Genomic DNA, 17,257 nt, shown 5'->3' with positions numbered 1-17,257 from the left:
CTGGCTTTCCGAGCTGGTCTTTCTCTCCTTTCGCCCAATGTTATAGTATTCCGACCATTTCGTGGACAAGCCTTTGCCGGCCACACGACCAGCAGACGACGGCTTACTGAACTTATCCTTGTGTTTCATTATGTTCAACGCCCTATTTAAAGTGGTGTCCCAAGGGGAGCTCTGAGACGACCCCGCGCTACTGCTTTCAGTGTCTTGCGGAAGGAACGTGAACCATTTAGAAATTTGGCTTCATTAATTAGAATGCAACCATATGGAGCTAATAACGCGGGGGTGTATTCCTTACCAGAACAAGCTCAAGCGCCTTGGTCTTTGGATCTGTGGTAAGCTCCTTTGTTACCAGGTCCGCCTTGTACCGGGCCCTGACATAGTTCCTGGTCTGCTTGTCACGGTATTTATCGAAGAAGGGCGGTAGGCCTTGCTCGGCACGCTCCGCGTCCTCCTTGTCCCATATAGGTTCCGCCACTCTGTAACCGCCGGGACCGAGTTTGTGGACCCCTAAGTTCAAGTCCTGCATATCTTTCCCCCACTGACTTGATTCCGCAGATGCGTTGCTCTCGCACTTGATCTTGAACTCCAGGTAGTCAGCTTCGCTGATCGAAGGATTTGTCTCCTTGATCTTCTCATAACTATCACCTCTTAGAATCCTTCTCTTCACCGCGGCTCTCCAAGTAGCCAGGGCCGTGCTCATCTTCGTGAGGGCGGCACTGTTCACTTTATTCCCTGAGAGGCGTGTGTTTGCGAAGTCACCGGGGAACTTGTATCGTTCGTGCAGCTTCATGAAGAGGAGGTTGCACAAATTCCCTCGGTCACGATGCCTTAGGTTCTCGGTATTGATCGAGATGGTGCTTCGGAGAATGCACCCGAGTTGTCCCGCGTACCCACTGACTAATTCTTTGGGCGCCGTTGGATTCCCACTAGAGGACACTTCAGTAAATTCCTCCTTGACGGTGCTGAGCACGTTCGGGCGCCGGTACTTCCGTTGCCTCTTCGGTTGGCTGCCATCTGTGCGTGCGCTGCCATCATCAGTGGTGGCATCCTCGGCGGCACCATCAGTGGTGTCATCCCCGACGCCACTAGGGGTTGTGTAGTCGGGATCGGTGTTTTCCGCGGCGTCCTCATAGCGGTGAGGTTCTTCCTCCATCTCCTGGGACAGCTCCCAGAATGCCTTGCCCGAACCGCCGGCCGCATCGTTGTGGGCCATGTTCGCTCTAAATAGGAAAAAAGTTTGGTCAAAAAGTTGGTTATTGTCAAGGAACAAGACTCTAAGTTGACCATATAACCTAATTCTCGAGGAATGTCACCAAAAAGTTGGTTATTGTCAAGGAACAATTGAGAGATGTTTGTGATATTGCCTAGGTGTTTTGGGATGGAACCTGTTAGTGTGTTGTTGCTAAGGTCCAAGTCCACGTTCTCAAGGTAACCTAGTTCTTGAGGGATGTGTCCAGAAAGTTGGTTGCTGCAAAGATACAAGGCTGTGAGTTTGGTCAAATTGCCTATGCTGTTTGGGATGGAACCTGTTAGTGTGTTGTAGCAAACAAACAACTTCTCTAAGTTCTCAAGATAACCTAATTCTCGAGGGATGTGTCCAGAAAGTTGGTTGTTCTCAAGATCCAAGGTTGTGAGTTTGGTCAAATTTCCTAGGCAGTTTGGGATGGAACCTGTTAGTGTGTTGTAGCAAAGCCACAACTCCTCTAAGTTCTCAAGATAACCTACTTGTCGAGGGATGTGTCCAGAAAGTTGGTTGATGTCAAGATACATGCTGATTAATTTTTGTTTCGGCTGAGAATCGGGCACCTTCTAGGTCAAAAAAATTGGGCATGACCTTTGCTAATTTTCTTGACCTAGGAGTGCCCCATTCTCAACCGATACGGAAATTAATCAACATTTCAGGAGAAAGGGGTCATTTCAGAAGTTGACAAAATTCAGTGAGATTGACCACAGAAAGATTGCATCCTTTGTTATTGACCATAGAAAGATTGCATCACAGTTTACAAAGTTCAGAAGATCTAAAGTAGCAGCAGCATCACTATGACATATCAGGGATTTATACAACATTTGCAAAACAAGATTGCATCCTTTGTTATTGGTTTCCTTGCAATGAGATTGACCACAGAAAGGTCAATTTTCAATTTCTGAAGTCACCGCAAATAAAGAAATCAAGGTCATTTGAAAATACAACACAGTATCCTTACATTGCATCACACGAACAGAATAAGTCATACAAATGAGTACTTCAACATAATTGATGGAAACTACACAGGCAGTACAAACAACCTACAACATGCTGTCTAGATGCTTATAGTCACAGTAGTCTTACTTTGCTATAATGCTCAAGAAAAGAAGCATCAGTGACAGACTTCCATCCCAGTATCTTCCCTCAAATCAAGATTAGACTACTTGAAGTAATCAAATAATTTCGAAATAGATTAACCAGTGCTATAGGCATACAAGTACTAGAACACACACCAGGCAGTTTTTATAATATTATCAGAAAACACACATAGTGGTTTCAGTTAGGTAGCAGAGTGTTTGGAGTACTGAAACTCAATTAAGCTAGGTAGCATCAAGTTGTGCATCTGATCATATAAAATAGGATAGGGTTAATTATTCAGATCATCTATGTTTGGAGTACCGAAACTCAATTAAGCTAGTTAAATGGAGTTCATCTACTCACTAGTAGTACTACTAATTGGCAGTACTTAAACAAGTTAAGCTACTCACTACAGTACTGGCTACTCACTTAAGCTAGCTAGAAGCTACAAGTTAAACACATTTGTAGCACTGAGAAATAATGCAACTAGCAGCAAGGAGTATAATGGCAATCATGTAGCAACCATGTCCTTCCCTTCATATATTCATGATATAAATGGATTGTTCTACCTAGTAGGTTGTTGGAAATTCAGTTGCTTTTTCATTAGGACTGGCAACAACACTAGCCCTTTTTTACAATGTGAGGCATGTGAATCAAACTTTTTTATACCATGTTGCCTTAGGCCAAATCAATTATCTGTTGGTTCAATGGTTGTTTCTTTCCCTTTTTATAATTGCAAAAATCTGGTCACAGTGGTTATTTATTTAGATGGATTTCATATATTCTGCTACTGTTTTACAATGTGAGGCATGAACTGTTCCCTCTTCTAATTATCTTGTATCTGACAGTAGCAAAACTCTAAACTAAAAGCATATGATCTACACAAGAACACCACAAGAATATTAAGATTCACAATTCCAAACAACACAATTTAAACAGACGGCACAGGTTGGCACCTACGGCCTGGAAGTGATCCATGGAAGAACTCACCTCGATGGACGCGGTCGCAGACGAGGTCGTAGACGGCGGCGGAGCAGAGACGAGGTCGCAGACGCGGTCGTGGTGCTCCAGTGGACGCGGCTGCATCAATCGTTTGAATTGACATTTAATCAAACACCTCACAGGCAAGAACAGAAGGTGGAGACAGAGAAGAGAGGGGATCGAGCAGAGAGGGAGAGGGCAAGGAGGGAGGAGCAGAGAGGGAGAGGGCAGGGCGCGGTGGCTCACCGGTGACGTCGGGGGAGAGGCCCCGACAAGCACGTCTACAGCGGCGAGCATGTCTACTGGGGGCGGGCGAGCACGTCTACAGCGTCGAGCGCCGTCGCGCCCTGCTTCCGCGGCTCGCCGGCCCGATGTTGAAGCAGATTCCGTCCGCCGCCTTGCCTGTCGCCTCGCACGGTGGAGCTCGAGCGGAGAGGCGCCGCGGGTTTCTAGGGTTTTGAGGGCTGGGAAGGCAAGGGAGGGGGTGGGTGCGGCGAAGGCGAGGGAGGGGGTGGGTGGGGGCAGCGGAGCCCGGGAGCGAGGTCGCCGGTGGGTGGGGGCGGCGGCGGTGGTGGAAGGGGATCGGCGGCGGTGGCGAGAGGCGAGGGGCGAGATGGGAGAAGGACGAACGGCTGGCGAGATGGAACGTCTTGGATATTTTAGTGGGGGGAAGGTTAGCAATGGCGCACCGTCTAGGGGTGCGCCATAAGTACCGTGATAGCAATGGCGCACCTTCCCCTGGTGCGCCATTACTAACTTTTTTTGGATTTTTAGTTGCATCTAAGAATTTTTTAGAAAATGACGATAAATTGTAAAATGTTACGATATAAGTAGTTATTACTAATTTTCAAATATTTGCGTTGCAAAACATTTGTGAATTGGTAAAACATTTATGAATATGAAAAAATATCATCAAATTTGAAAAAATATTCATGAATTCAAAAAGTGCCCATGAAATTTAAAAATATTCATGAGTTCAAAAAATATTAACAAATTCAATACTTTTTGTGAGTTAGAAAAATGTTCACATTTTAAAAAAATGTTTGCAAATTTAAGCAGGAAAAGGAACACTGAAAAATAAAATACCTGAATAAACATAAATAAAAATTTGTATATCAATGGCGCACCTCCTAGGGGTGCGCCATAAATACCTTGATAGCAATGGCGCACCTTCTCCTGGTGCGCCATTAATAACTTTTTTTTCACCAGAATAAACATAAATAAAAACAATTAAAATACCAGAAGAAAACACAAAGAAGCCCAAGGTGCCTGTAAATGATGATCTGCAACAAAACAAGAAGAAATGCCATTTCCATATGTCGAAATACAATCGAGAAATGAAGGCTACAATTTAAATACAATCGATCTTAGCTATCTTTTCATAATCTTCTTGCCCTTCTTTTTTGCAAATGGAGTTCTTCTCTTGAACGGACGTCCTTTAGGTAGGGTGGTCCTGCTTCTTCTTGTGGTGTATGGTACTTCATCGTCGTCGTCATGTTCCATCTTCGGGTCGCCGTACTTGTCGAAGTCTTGCTCATTGGCGACTCCATCCATTCCGATGATCTTCCTTTTGCCTCTCCTCACGACAACACGACTGGGCTTTGATGGGTCGGTAATGAAGAAGCATTGGTCCACTTGGGAAGCCAGTAACCATGGCTCATTTTTCACGGTGACGTTTGCGCCCGCGGTCTTGGATTTGGCTTCGGGTATAACCATGGTTGTGAAATACCGGTCTTCTTTTAGAACGCTCTTGGCCCATCTGACACGGAACATCGGGACCTTCTCTCCAGCGTAACTCAGCTCCCAGATCTCCTCGATCCTTCCCTAGTATCTGTCCTTGTCGTTACCGGTGTAGGATTCCATCGTTACCCCGGAGTTCTGATAACCATCGCTCTTCATGTCCTTTTCCTCAGTGTAGAATGTGTAGCCGTTGATATTGTACGCCTCATAGGTCATCAGGTTGTGCTCGGCGCCCTGTGACAAGGCGAATATGAGTTTTTCTTCCGCGGAAGAATCCTCATGTAAAGGGTACGACAGAAGCTTCTCCCTGAACCAACGCGTGAAACATGAGTTGTGCTCTTTGATTATATCTCCGTCCGTCCTCTATTGGCCTCGGTCATTGTACGTCTTCTCAATAAAGGTTTTGTGCTCTACCACCCAAGGATCGACCACGTCTATATGTTGTAGCGCGACTAGGTTTGCTCTTTCAAAGTTGGCGAGTCGACCCTCGAAGTCAACACATTTCGCGGCGACCCTCGCGGTGACCCCATCCAGCGAGCCTGCCGAGGTGCCTGTTGACGGGCAGACCAACGGGGTTCTCGATGCCTAGATAATTCATGCAGTAGGAGATGCACTCTTTGGTCAGAAAGCCCTTGGCTATGCTTCCCTCTGGACGTGACATGTTGCGAACGTATCCTTTGATGACACCATTCATCCTTTCGAACGGCATCATGCTGTGCAGGAACGTCGGCCCGAGTTGGATGATATCCTCCACGATATGGACCAGCAGATGCACCATAACGTCGAAGAATGCGGGCGGGAAGTACATCTCAAGCTCGCATAGTATCTCCACGATCTCTTCCTGTATCCTTCTGAGTTGCCTCACGCCAACCGACTTCCGAGAGATGACGTCGAAAAATTTGCATAGGCCAAATAGCGTTTCACGGACGTGCGCGTCCATGATCCCACGGATTGCAACTGGAAGTATCTGCGTCATCAGCATGTGACAGTCGTGAGACTTCATCCCGCTGAACTTCTGCTTCGCTGAGTCTAGGTATCTGCTTATCTTTCCCGCGTAACCGTAAGGAAGTTTTACTCCTACGAGGCAGGTGAAAAACTGCTCGATCTCCTCCTGACTTAGAGTGAAGCACGCGGGAGGGCAGTCATCTCCGATCTTCTTGGCCTTTTTTCCTTTGCGACGACTTTCCGTATCCTTTGCCTCATCATCATCATCATCATCATTAGCGTGAAGCTCCTCCCTGATGCCCATTGATTTCAAGTCTGCCCTTGCTTTCGGCCCATCTTTGGTCCTCTCTGGCATGTTGAGCAGGGTACCAAGCAGACTCTCGCACACGTTCTTCGTGATATGCATGACATCAAGGCTGTGAGGCACACGGAGGTTCTTCCAGTACGACAAGTCCCAGAAAACAGACCTCGTTTTCCATACCTTCAGCAGGGGCTCTGGCGCCTTTCGCTTCTTTCCCGGCGGTGGGCACTCTTTCCAATTTTTCAACAGCTCGTCTATTTCCTCGCCGCTCCTCGTACGCGGGCGTCTTCGGGGTTCGGTTTCACCATCGATCAGATCCTTGCATTTTCTCCATGAGTCATCGTCGCGAAGCCACCTTCGATGTCCCATGAACACGGTTTGCGAAGACCCGGGATCTCTATCAGCTGGCGATACGTTGTGTCGTCCATGCACCTGACGCATGCAGAAAATCCGTGGACCACCTGCCCCGCGACATATCCGTAACCGAGATAGTCGTGCACTGTCGTGAGTAGTGCGGCTCTCATAGGGAAATATTCTTTCTCTGCGGCGTCCCACGTATTGGCTGGCATTTTCCACAGCGTGCCTAGCTCTTCTTTCAGCAGCCCCAGATACAGATTGATGTCGTTCCCTGGTTGTTTCGGCCCTTCAATTAGCATACTCATGTGAATGTACTTCCTCTTCATGCACAACCAGGGGGAAGGTTGTACATCCACACAAACACAGGCCAGGTGCTATGTGTGCTTCTCTGGCTACCAAACGGATTGACTCCATCGGTGCTTGCGCCCAGCACGATGTTCCTTGGATCATCCCCAAATTCTGGGTGTTCGAAGTTGAACGCTTGCCACTGGCTCGCATCCTTAGGGTGACTCAGCATCTTGTCTTTTTTATTTATCTCCGGATCATTTCCGTCATCTTCTCGCTTCTTCTCCTCCCTATCCGCGTGCCAACGCAGGAGCTTTGCTAGCTTAGGGTCCGCGAAATACCGCTGCAGACGAGGAGTGATCGGAAAGTACCACACCACTTTTCGAGGAGCTTTCTTCCTCTTCTTGTATCGAGTGACGCCGCACACCTGACATATGGTAGACTTCGCGTGCTCGTCCCGATAAATGATGCAATTGTTCGTGCACACATGGTATTTCACGTGCAGTAAATGTTGGGTAACGTAGCAGAAATTCAAAATTTTCTACGCATCACCAAGATCAATCTATGGAGTAATCTAGCAACGAGGGGAAGGGGAGTGAATCTACATACCCTTGTAGATCGCGATGCGGAAGCGTTGCAAGAACGCGGATGAGGGAGTCGTACTCGTAGCGATTCAGATCGCGGTTGATTCCGATCTAAGCACCGAAAGAACGGTGCCTCCGCGTTCAACACACGTGCAGCCCGGTGACGTCTCCCACGCCTTGATCCAGCAAGGAGAGAGGGAGAGGTTGGGGAAGACTCCATCCAGCTGCAACACGACGGCATGGTGGTGGTGGAGGAGCGTGGCAATCCCGCAGGGCTTCGCCAAGCACCGCGGGAGAGGAGGAGGAAGAAGAGGGGTAGGGCAGCACCAAAAGGAGACGTTCTCATGTCTGTATGGCAGCCCAAACCTCAAGTATATATAGGGGGGAAGGGGGCTGCGCCCCCTTTAGGGTTTCCACCCCCAAGAGGAGGCGGCCAGCCCTAGATCCCATCAAGGGGGGCGGCCAAGGGGAGGAGAGGGGGAGGCGCCCCACTAGATGGGCCCTAAGGCCCATCTGGACCTAGGGTTTGCCCCCTCCCACTCTCCCATGCGCCTGGGCCTTGGTGGGGGGGCGCACCAGCCCACCTGGGGCTGGTCCCCTCCCACACTTGGCCCACGCAGCCTTCTGGGGCTGGTGGCCCCACTTGGTGGACCCCCGGGACCCTCCCGGTGGTCCCGGTACATTACCGATTTCACCCGAAACTTTTCCGGTGACCAAAACAGGACTTCCCATATATAAATCTTTACCTCCGGACCATTCCGGAACTCCTCGTGACGTCCGGGATCTCATCCGGGACTCCGAACAACATTCGGTAACCATGTACATACTTTCCCTATAACCCTAGCGTCATCGAACCTTAAGCGTGTAGACCCTACGGGTTCGGGAACCATGCAGACATGACCGAGACGTTCTCCGGTCAATAACCAACAGCGGGATCTGGATACCCATGTTGGCTCCCACATGTTCCACGATGATCTCATCGGATGAACCACGATGTCGGGGATTCAATCAATCCCGTATTCAATTCCCTTTGTCTAACGGTATGTTACTTGCCCGAGATTCGATCGTCGGTATCCCTATACCTTGTTCAATCTCGTTACCGGCAAGTCTCTTTACTCGTTCCGTAACTCACATCATCCCGTGATCAACTCCTTGGTCACATTGTGCACATAATGATGATGTCCTACCGAGTGGGCCCAGAGATACCTCTCCGTTTACACGGAGTGACAAATCCCAGTCTTGATTCGTGCCAACCCAACAGACACTTTCGGAGATACCCGTAGTGCACCTTTATAGCCACCCAGTTACGTTGTGACGTTTGGCAGACCCAAAGCATTCCTACGGTATCCGGGAGTTGCACAATCTCATGGTCTAAGGAAGTGATACTTGACATTAGAAAAGCTCTGAGCAAACGAACTACACGATCTTGTGCTAGGCTTAGGATTGGGTCTTGTCCATCACATCATTCTCCTAATGATGTGATCCCGTTATCAACGACATCCAATGTCCATGGTCAGGAAACCGTAACCATCTATTGATCAACGAGCTAGTCAACTAGAGGCTTACTAGGGACATGGTGTTGTCTATGTATCCACACATGTATCTGAGTTTCCTATCAATACAATTCTAGCATGGATAATAAACGATTATCATGAACAAGGAAATATAATAATAACCTATTTATTATTGCCTCTAGGGCATATTTCCAACAGTAAATCCAAAGGACACACGATTTTCTTCACCTCCTCGAAACTGGTCGGGCACTTGTTCCCCTTGGGAAGACGTTCGTGCCAGAATGACATATTCTCGTCGAAGCATGCGTCGGTCATTTTGTGTTTTACCTTCATCTCCAGAGCCATGAGCGTTACTTTTAGGCGGGTATCCTCGGGCCTGCATCCTTCATACAATGGAGTAACCGCGTCTATCTCCAGTTGATCCAGCTTGGCTTTCTCTCGGGCGGCAGCTCTTGCGTTACCCGTCTGCTTGAGAAGCAGCTCTTGAATATGAGGGTCCTGCACCCAGCCCATCGATGGTCCATCGTCGTCTGCTCTGGCATCTTCATCTTCATGATCATGCCCTTCGTCTTGATCTTCCTCATCATCATGTCCGGCATCTTCTACATGATGACTGTGTCCTGCATCTACTTCGTGATCATGTCCTAAAGATTCTTCGTCTTCTCGCCCGCCCTCGCCGCGGTTGTCTTGCTGCCCTTCCTCATTTCTTGCCCGGCCCCCATGGACGACTTCATAATCATCTTCATCACCTTGCGACCGATAGCCATCCATGAAACCACGCAAAGTAGGTGGTCCTGCACCTGTATGAAATCCGGGTCCATAAGGCTCTTCAGCTTGCATCTTCGACACAGACATTTTATCTCCGTCTCGTTCTTTTGAAGCATCTCGGCCTTCGTGGAGCTCAAAAACCTATTCACGATGCCTTCGGTCATCGTGCAGACCATGGTCGCCTGCGGTCCACTGAACGAACATTGAACATATAAACAGCTCTAGGCAACCCGCCGTTCTACCGCACTTGCGAGCGTCGGGCATTTTCAACCCCACGATGGATTTACTGTTTGCATTTTTACCTTGTTGTCGATTGGCCAACCGTTCGTTGCATTTGCACACGTCATGCCATTTTAAAACTCTATGACTGATGGGGTCGTGACTGTATGGGGCCCATGAGCAGAGGCTGGGTTTCTCTCGCGGCTGCGTGCACGATTGGCTGGTAATTAGCTGTTTGTGATTGGGTGAGGTCGACATCTGTGGATGGGTTTTCGCTGGCCTACTCGACCGTGCGTTACCCTGCTGCTTTGGTGGCCCCGGTTAGCACTTGGGCAAGTGGTGCAGTGGCTTGGGTTATAAGTGGCTCGGGTGAGGGGTACTGGCACCGGATAAGAGTGCCGTGGGGGTGGGTCAACCATTGGTCAGAGGCACTGTGACCTAACCCGCGTGCCGCAGCCGCCTCCTCTCCTCCTCGATTCTTCTGCTGCCGCAGCCACCCCCCTCTCCTCTCCCCCAATTCTCCCACCACCGCCGCCGCCTCTCGTCTCATCCATGTAGCCAGGGCCTAGACGTCATCGGCTCAGTCCGCGGCGGTATGGATGAGGAGGCGAGAGCTTCAGAGGCAGGGGCGAGGAAGCAGAGAGTCCTTCCCGAGGGCGCCCCAACCTGCCAGATCTTCCAACTCATCGGCCCAGGCAAGGTAAAAATGTTGGATCCGGCGGTGGCTGGAATCCCTTATCGCCGGAGGATGGCGTGCATGACGTATGACCATAAAATCAATGGGCAGATGGAGCAGGACGGGGTGACGATTCCTGGCGGCGTTCGCGTGCTTTGGCTAGCGGCCTGCACTTCCTTCTTCCCCTGGTGAGTTGTCCTTGATCTGAAAAAATATTTACTTCCCACTGATTTGTTGCTTGTCGGCGGGAGCCTGGGGCGCCGCCATGGCCAATAGGAGAAGCACGGGTGACCGCTGCAGCTGAGCTTACATGTAAGATAGCCCCGAGCCCCCGACACATCCTCTGCCACACCAACCTTGCAGCATCTGGCCTTTGCAGGTAACCACACCCCTTCACCCCTCCTTATTAATCTCCTCCCCTCTCTTTTCCACTCATTTTTTTGATTTAACGCCAGCATGTCTCTCCTCTTTTGTGTAGATTCATTTAGGTATCCACCTACCTACAAGTTGTTTGATGAAAATCCAAACTGCTGCAGGGGCAGATTAATATATGTGTAATAATATATGCTTGATGACCTGCTCAAATTTGTACTGACATTTACGTCCAGTCCTTGATTAGTTCTTTTGCAAAGCAGGTTCAACTGTTGAAAGCTATGGATTTACTGCTTGGCCATCATGTTTGAGCTGATATTCTGCTTTCTTTCTTTCTAGAGATATTCAAGAAAGAAGATAGTGCGACAAGGCTAAAGGGCTACTATGGTAAAAATCTTTCTTTATTTTGTTGTGACCTGTCTTATTTGGTTCTATTGTGCATAAAGAATACTTGGTTTTATCAACTCCCAGCTTGATAGTTAACTGCTTCCATCTATCAACTCCCAGCTTGACAGTTAGATGTTTCCATCTTTATATTCTAATTTGATGTTTTTTGATTCATGGTATATGGAGGATGCAGAAAATGATGGAGCGCATGATGCTTCAGCAGATTCTGCATTATTGTCAAACGCCTTTCCTGAGGTGTTATTTGTTTACACCTGAGGATGAAAATAAAGTTGTATGTCCCACTAATTAGATCAACTGCTCAGGGAAAAAAAGAGATGTGCCTTCTTTGCATTAGCTCCACCATGGTTCTGCCATATGTCTAATTACGATGCACCCTTTTCAGACCATTTCCACCGCACATGTGTGTTCGTGCTCATTTTTTGTTCTCTGACTTTTTGATCATGCCTATGAATGCCCATCGTATATATTTGTTCACTGTCTTTTGATCACAGTTGTGTATACACTCATGCCTACTGTATTCCCTGCATTTTTCCTCTACTATGCAAACTTCTTACCCTTGGACTACTAATTAAATCAAGCTTGCCACTTTGTACAGTGTGATTATTTCATGTATTTTTGGTATGTGTTAGCTATGACTTGACTGGCTCCAGTCTGGTAGAGAACACAACTAATTTGCATTTCCTGGAATAAAATTACTATTTGTGATTTTGGTATGGGCTAGCTTTGATTTGGATGATTTCAAGTCAGGAACATGAGTGGGCTAATGTATTATGCATGACCATGGGAAGACGGTATTTTCTATGGTAGAATTAGTGTGGTGGTATAAAATTATAAGTTCACTTCATGGTCGGTAGGTTCACCGCTGCATTTTGTTTGTCGATGCCTTGACTTTTAGGCTGTCACAGGTAGTCGCGCGTCGCCGCGGGCGAGTCTCTGATCGCCTTGCTCTGTTTCACTGTTTCAATATTTCCAACTTATTACATGAATGGATCTAAAATAACAAACTTTCAACATCCTATGCTTTTTCTACGAGTTGATGGTTTTTACTTAACCATAAATGCTTCCATGATATGCTGGCACATTCTCTCACTTCATTCCTGGATTTTGCTGACAAGGATTGGAAATTTCTATTACCCCCGAGAACTAAAAATTATCGACCACTCGATTACATGGTGTTGAATTATTTGAACGCTACCAATGTCTATATAGAAAAATAAGGAAACTTTTTTTAACTCTATTGAGCAATGAGTACACTCTACAAGGTTAGCCTTGCTGCCATTGGTATTAAAGTACTAGCAATTATCTTTAGCTATTCTTCTTTCATCTATATCCTGAAGGAGACCCGATGGCATGGCTGTACAAGTGGCACCCACTCTACAAGGTTAGCCTTGCTGCCATTGGTATTAAAGTACTAGCAATTATCTTTAGCTATTCTTCTTTCATCTATATCCTGAAGGAGACCCGATGGCATGGCTGTACAAGTGGCACCCCTGGTCAGGTGGACGTTGGATGCTTTCTTCAGTGTTTCTCTTTTCCCGCAGGCTTGATTTCCTTGTGGTCGTAACCCAACTCCCAAAAGTCAACGCTTTCTTGGAGTCCTAATCCATCTACTTGTCCCCCTCTCTGTTCTTTCTATTGTAACGCGATCTTTCTTGGAGTCCTAATCCATCTACTTGCTCCCCTCTCTGAAGATATCATGCTATGGGACTTTTCGGCAGAACCTAAACTATGGTTTTACTTGCAGCTCAGTTTTCACATCCTTCCCAGGTTTCACAAAAACATAAACATGCTTGGATGTGTGTCCTTGCCGGCGACCTCGCTGTCTCCAACCCATCCGTCTGGACAGGTATTGCAACTCCTTCCCATCCAATTTATTCACTGTTCGTCCTCTCTGCTGTGATTTGGTAGTTGAAATCAATTCGTCTGGATAGGGAGGAGCAATTCCATAATCATTTACGCACCATGTATACTTCATTTTATTTCATGTATAACCTGTATATAATAAGAAAGAAAAGTGGGGTAGCTCCTCCGTTTCAGTGCTTTAGCCTGAAAAATACTGAGTTTCCCTTCAGATAATTTGAGTGATGCTGATATGATAGTTAACCATATAACCTTCATTTCATGTATAACATTACTTGAAAATTTGTATATATGGACCACCACAAAGAATAATCTCCCTTTAGATAATTTGAGTGGATGCCCATTTGATAGTTAGTCAATTATGCTAATAACGAGGGCCTCCGGACCAAGCTGCCTGCCTCAAAGAGCGCCTTTTTATAGGGGTATCATGACAACCTGTGTATTTCCCGTGACAGAAATTGTGATACACCTTCCTTTAGGTGCATTTTCATTCAGATGGTGATCCAGGTTTATTGGAGCAGTACATGCTAACCACCAACTTGTTTTCTGATCTTTAGTACAAGACTTCACCAAACTATCAATTGAAGTGCAGGTCAACCAAAACTTCATATACATAGGCTGAAAGATGATAACTAAAGACCATGGAAAAGATCACACCATCTTTTATCCCAGGAAAAAAACTGCATGGTCACTTGACTTTACAGACAACATGCTGCACTATTAACTTTGGTTTAACTGATCGACAATGCCTCTTTGCTATTAGTTATATACTAAGGAACATGCCTGTGAGTATATACTTAGGCTATGTATGTGATACCAGATTGTTAACATAATACTCTTAGTGAATCCCCTAATTTATGTTGTTCCTATGCTTTGGGAAACTACAACTGACATCCTTGACAGAAATAGCTCCTTAACAATCATTCCTGCTTTTCTTTACCTGAAACTGTTTATCTGCTCTAGGTTCAAGGATCTGTGGTAGGTGTATTTAGTTTTCCTATGATGATGGCACATGTAAATTAAACCATCTATTGTGTTCTGCATTCCGTGCCATTGCCCATGGTCATTATGAACGTATGCTCGGTGTTGATCTATTCCTATGAACGTATGCTCGGTGTTGTTTGTAAGTTGGATCTTCCTAAAAACCAGAGGATGTATTTTTCGCCGAAAATAAACCGTGTATTGTCAAACTTAGTTGAATAACTCCCAGATTTTACCTACTTCATTGTTTTTGTGACACTCACAGGTTGTTTGATAATAGGCCTAAAAACCAAGATGTTTGATAATAGGCCTAAAATCCAAGATAAACTGATGTTTTCACCTTTGCTTTGCATCTGTGTTGACCAGAAGAAATTGCTTACAGAGTACCTTTCTTACAAAACCTTTCCTCTGCAATTGTATTAAGTTACTTTTGATACCAAACTTTTGTTCTAACCTCATTGTCAAACCTGATGACCTGATCCAGTTACATACCTGTGTAAAGTGCAAACTTGTGTGCTCACTACCTATTCTTCTCTTATTGGAGATGCATTCACCTGCGTTCCATTCAAGTAACGGATAGGTAGTTGTTGCTAATTCTATTTATGGTGATTGCATGCATGGTTAACCTATCCTTTGTGTAGTATGAATATTATACACTCTCTTCATTTCTTTTTCCCCCTCCTAAGCCATTTATTCTGTCTACCGCAGGTAGCTTGCTATCCTCTCATCGTGTCTATTGGTGCAGTATCTCATATCCTCTCTCGAAGAGATGAGATAAGGATTAAAGGACTACCAACTGAGTTCTACAGCTCACCTCACCAATAATGGAAGACATCCTCACCTCACCTATAATGGAAGACATCCCGAGTCATTGTTTTGCATGCTAGATAACAACAACTATCACGTTGGTGATTTCCCTGATATCTGGTTCTACAAGTGTGTCATATGGACCAATGAAAGAAAAGATATTTCGGAGATAATAACTATATGGGCTACTCCAAATGGTCTGACAGTGGAACCAACTTTTATAGGCCCTCAAGTACCTGTGGAAGTCTACCATGCAAGCATTATCCGACGATGACACTGCTTTTTCGTACATATCATCTTAAGACCATGGTCAGACTAAGAAGATGCCTAAATAAGCCATGAGGCTGCCTATATATAAGTGTTTTTCTATAAACTGATCTAAGTCATTCTACTATCTGTAAACCAATTTAAGTTATTCTACTATTTGTAAACCCATCTAAGTCATTGTATTACCTGCAATACAATCCACATTGCATTATCTTTCATTCTACATATCTTACTTACTCACCACTAGCATCGCTTCTAACTCGCTTTTTGCGCCATTGGCGCAACCGGGTCATCTAGTTGCTAGAAAGGTTAAAATAAATCTAGCAAATGTGTGCACCAGTGACAGTGTAGGACTTGAACTCTGGTGGGCAGGTTTCACCACACGAAACCACAGAACCTAACCATCTGAGCTACAGTTTGCATACGATATTGGATACCAGGACCAGCCGTGAGCTAGCTTATGTTTAGATTTTTCTTCGACTAGCTGTGAGGCGCCCGCCGCCCGCCCAACTCCGTCGCCGGCCGATTCCGCCCAAAATCGACACTGCCGCCGCCGGCCCGCCCACCTCCTACCTCGCGCGCGACTCTCCCGCCTGTCCCCCGCCGTCTGCCTCGCCTGAGTAGCACCGACTGTCCCCCGCAGCCACCGATTCGATTTCGGCCGCCGCTTCGAATCGAAGCTTCGCCAGAGGTCTGGTTGTCTGTCATAATGGCTTCCATGGCGCAGTCGTGGATGAGCTGGGCTTGTTCCTAGCCTTAACCCACTGCCACAGGTAAGTAAGGTGTGGCATGCCGCCTGCCCGACGACCGCCGACCTCCGTCGTCTTCTAGCCGCGCGAAGCCGGCTGCCGGCTGCGCCGAGCTCCCGACGCTCCTACACCGCTCCTCTCCCTCGAATCGCCGTTCTGATTCACCACCCCGCCGCCCCTCCGACGCTCCTCTGCGCCCCCACACACAAGCACTGCCGCCCCAAATCGCGTCGCGCTGCCGCCGCCCACTAGTTTCTACATCTTCATTTTGCATCATCTATTGGAGTTTCTCGTTTACATCTTCAATATACATCATCTGTTGAAGTTGCCTCTTTTTTAGAGATGTAAAAATCACTTTTTGGAAATGTAATTTTTTTTACCTCTACTGTATTACGTCTTCTATTGGAGATGCTCTAAGTGAACACAATGCAACAAGGAAACATTACATTAACAACGTCATTGCGAGGTTGAACCAATGATGGTAAAACCTAAAGTTTTCACCCCAGGAACTCGAGCCCCTGCACTCAAAAACACCACTTAAATGATGATCATATAAAGTCATTCTTTTGTGCAAAGTTTAACAATTTGTTTGGCAGAAAAAATAATTTGTAAGGGTCCTTTCCAATAGCCAGTTAAGTTATGGAAATCGGAAAATCTTCCCTGCCGCTTCCTGTATTTCTCATCCAATCCTTGTTCAAACGGAGTATTATATTCGAGTCTGATATATGGTTCTTACGGAAGAAAGAAAGAAAAAGGGAATCAGCCCTTTGTTCCGCAATGAAGGGCTAGTTGTAAACTCCTTTTCCCGAGGCGCCTGCTAGACGTAAGCCGACTGATGACAACGAATTATAGACCGTCCAGTTGGTCGTCCGATCTAGCACTGTGGACCGTCGATCTCACCAAGGCAGCCCCGCGTCTTTCTTCCACTAAACCCATCCACGTCGCGATTCAGTTTGACACCCTGCGTCTTCTCTGAAGACGAGAGAAGACGACATCCCCGGTGCAGAGCAACGCAACGACACCACCGCCGTGGTACCTGCACCTACGACATCCCGGCACCGGGGCCGCCGACAAGCATTGCATCGCAGCTCTCAAAGCCACCGGTGACCGCTGCAACGCA

At 46.8% G+C, this 17,257-nt stretch overlaps 1 long non-coding RNA gene across 8 annotated transcripts; it reads left to right on the top strand.

Moving 5' to 3' along the window:
- The first annotated feature begins 10,416 nt into the window (after nt 1-10,416).
- On the top strand, nt 10,417-15,606 carry LOC123180488 (uncharacterized). Of its 8 annotated transcripts, none has more exons than XR_006491079.1 (5): nt 10,417-10,717; nt 10,805-11,072; nt 11,405-11,452; nt 11,646-13,319; nt 15,023-15,606. It is a non-coding gene; the product is annotated as an uncharacterized lncRNA (long non-coding RNA). The 8 variants fall into 8 exon arrangements; XR_006491078.1 differs by having other exon boundaries at nt 11,639-13,319; XR_006491074.1 differs by having other exon boundaries at nt 11,405-12,735; nt 12,855-13,319.
- Nucleotides 15,607-17,257: the final 1,651 nt, after the last annotated feature.

The sequence above is a fragment of the Triticum aestivum genome, chromosome 1D (assembly GCF_018294505.1).
Source record: "Triticum aestivum cultivar Chinese Spring chromosome 1D, IWGSC CS RefSeq v2.1, whole genome shotgun sequence".
NCBI classification, from domain to species: domain Eukaryota; kingdom Viridiplantae; phylum Streptophyta; class Magnoliopsida; order Poales; family Poaceae; genus Triticum; species Triticum aestivum.
The sequence above is the reverse complement of the archived record's forward strand: the minus strand, read 5'-3'. Positions and strand labels throughout refer to the sequence as shown.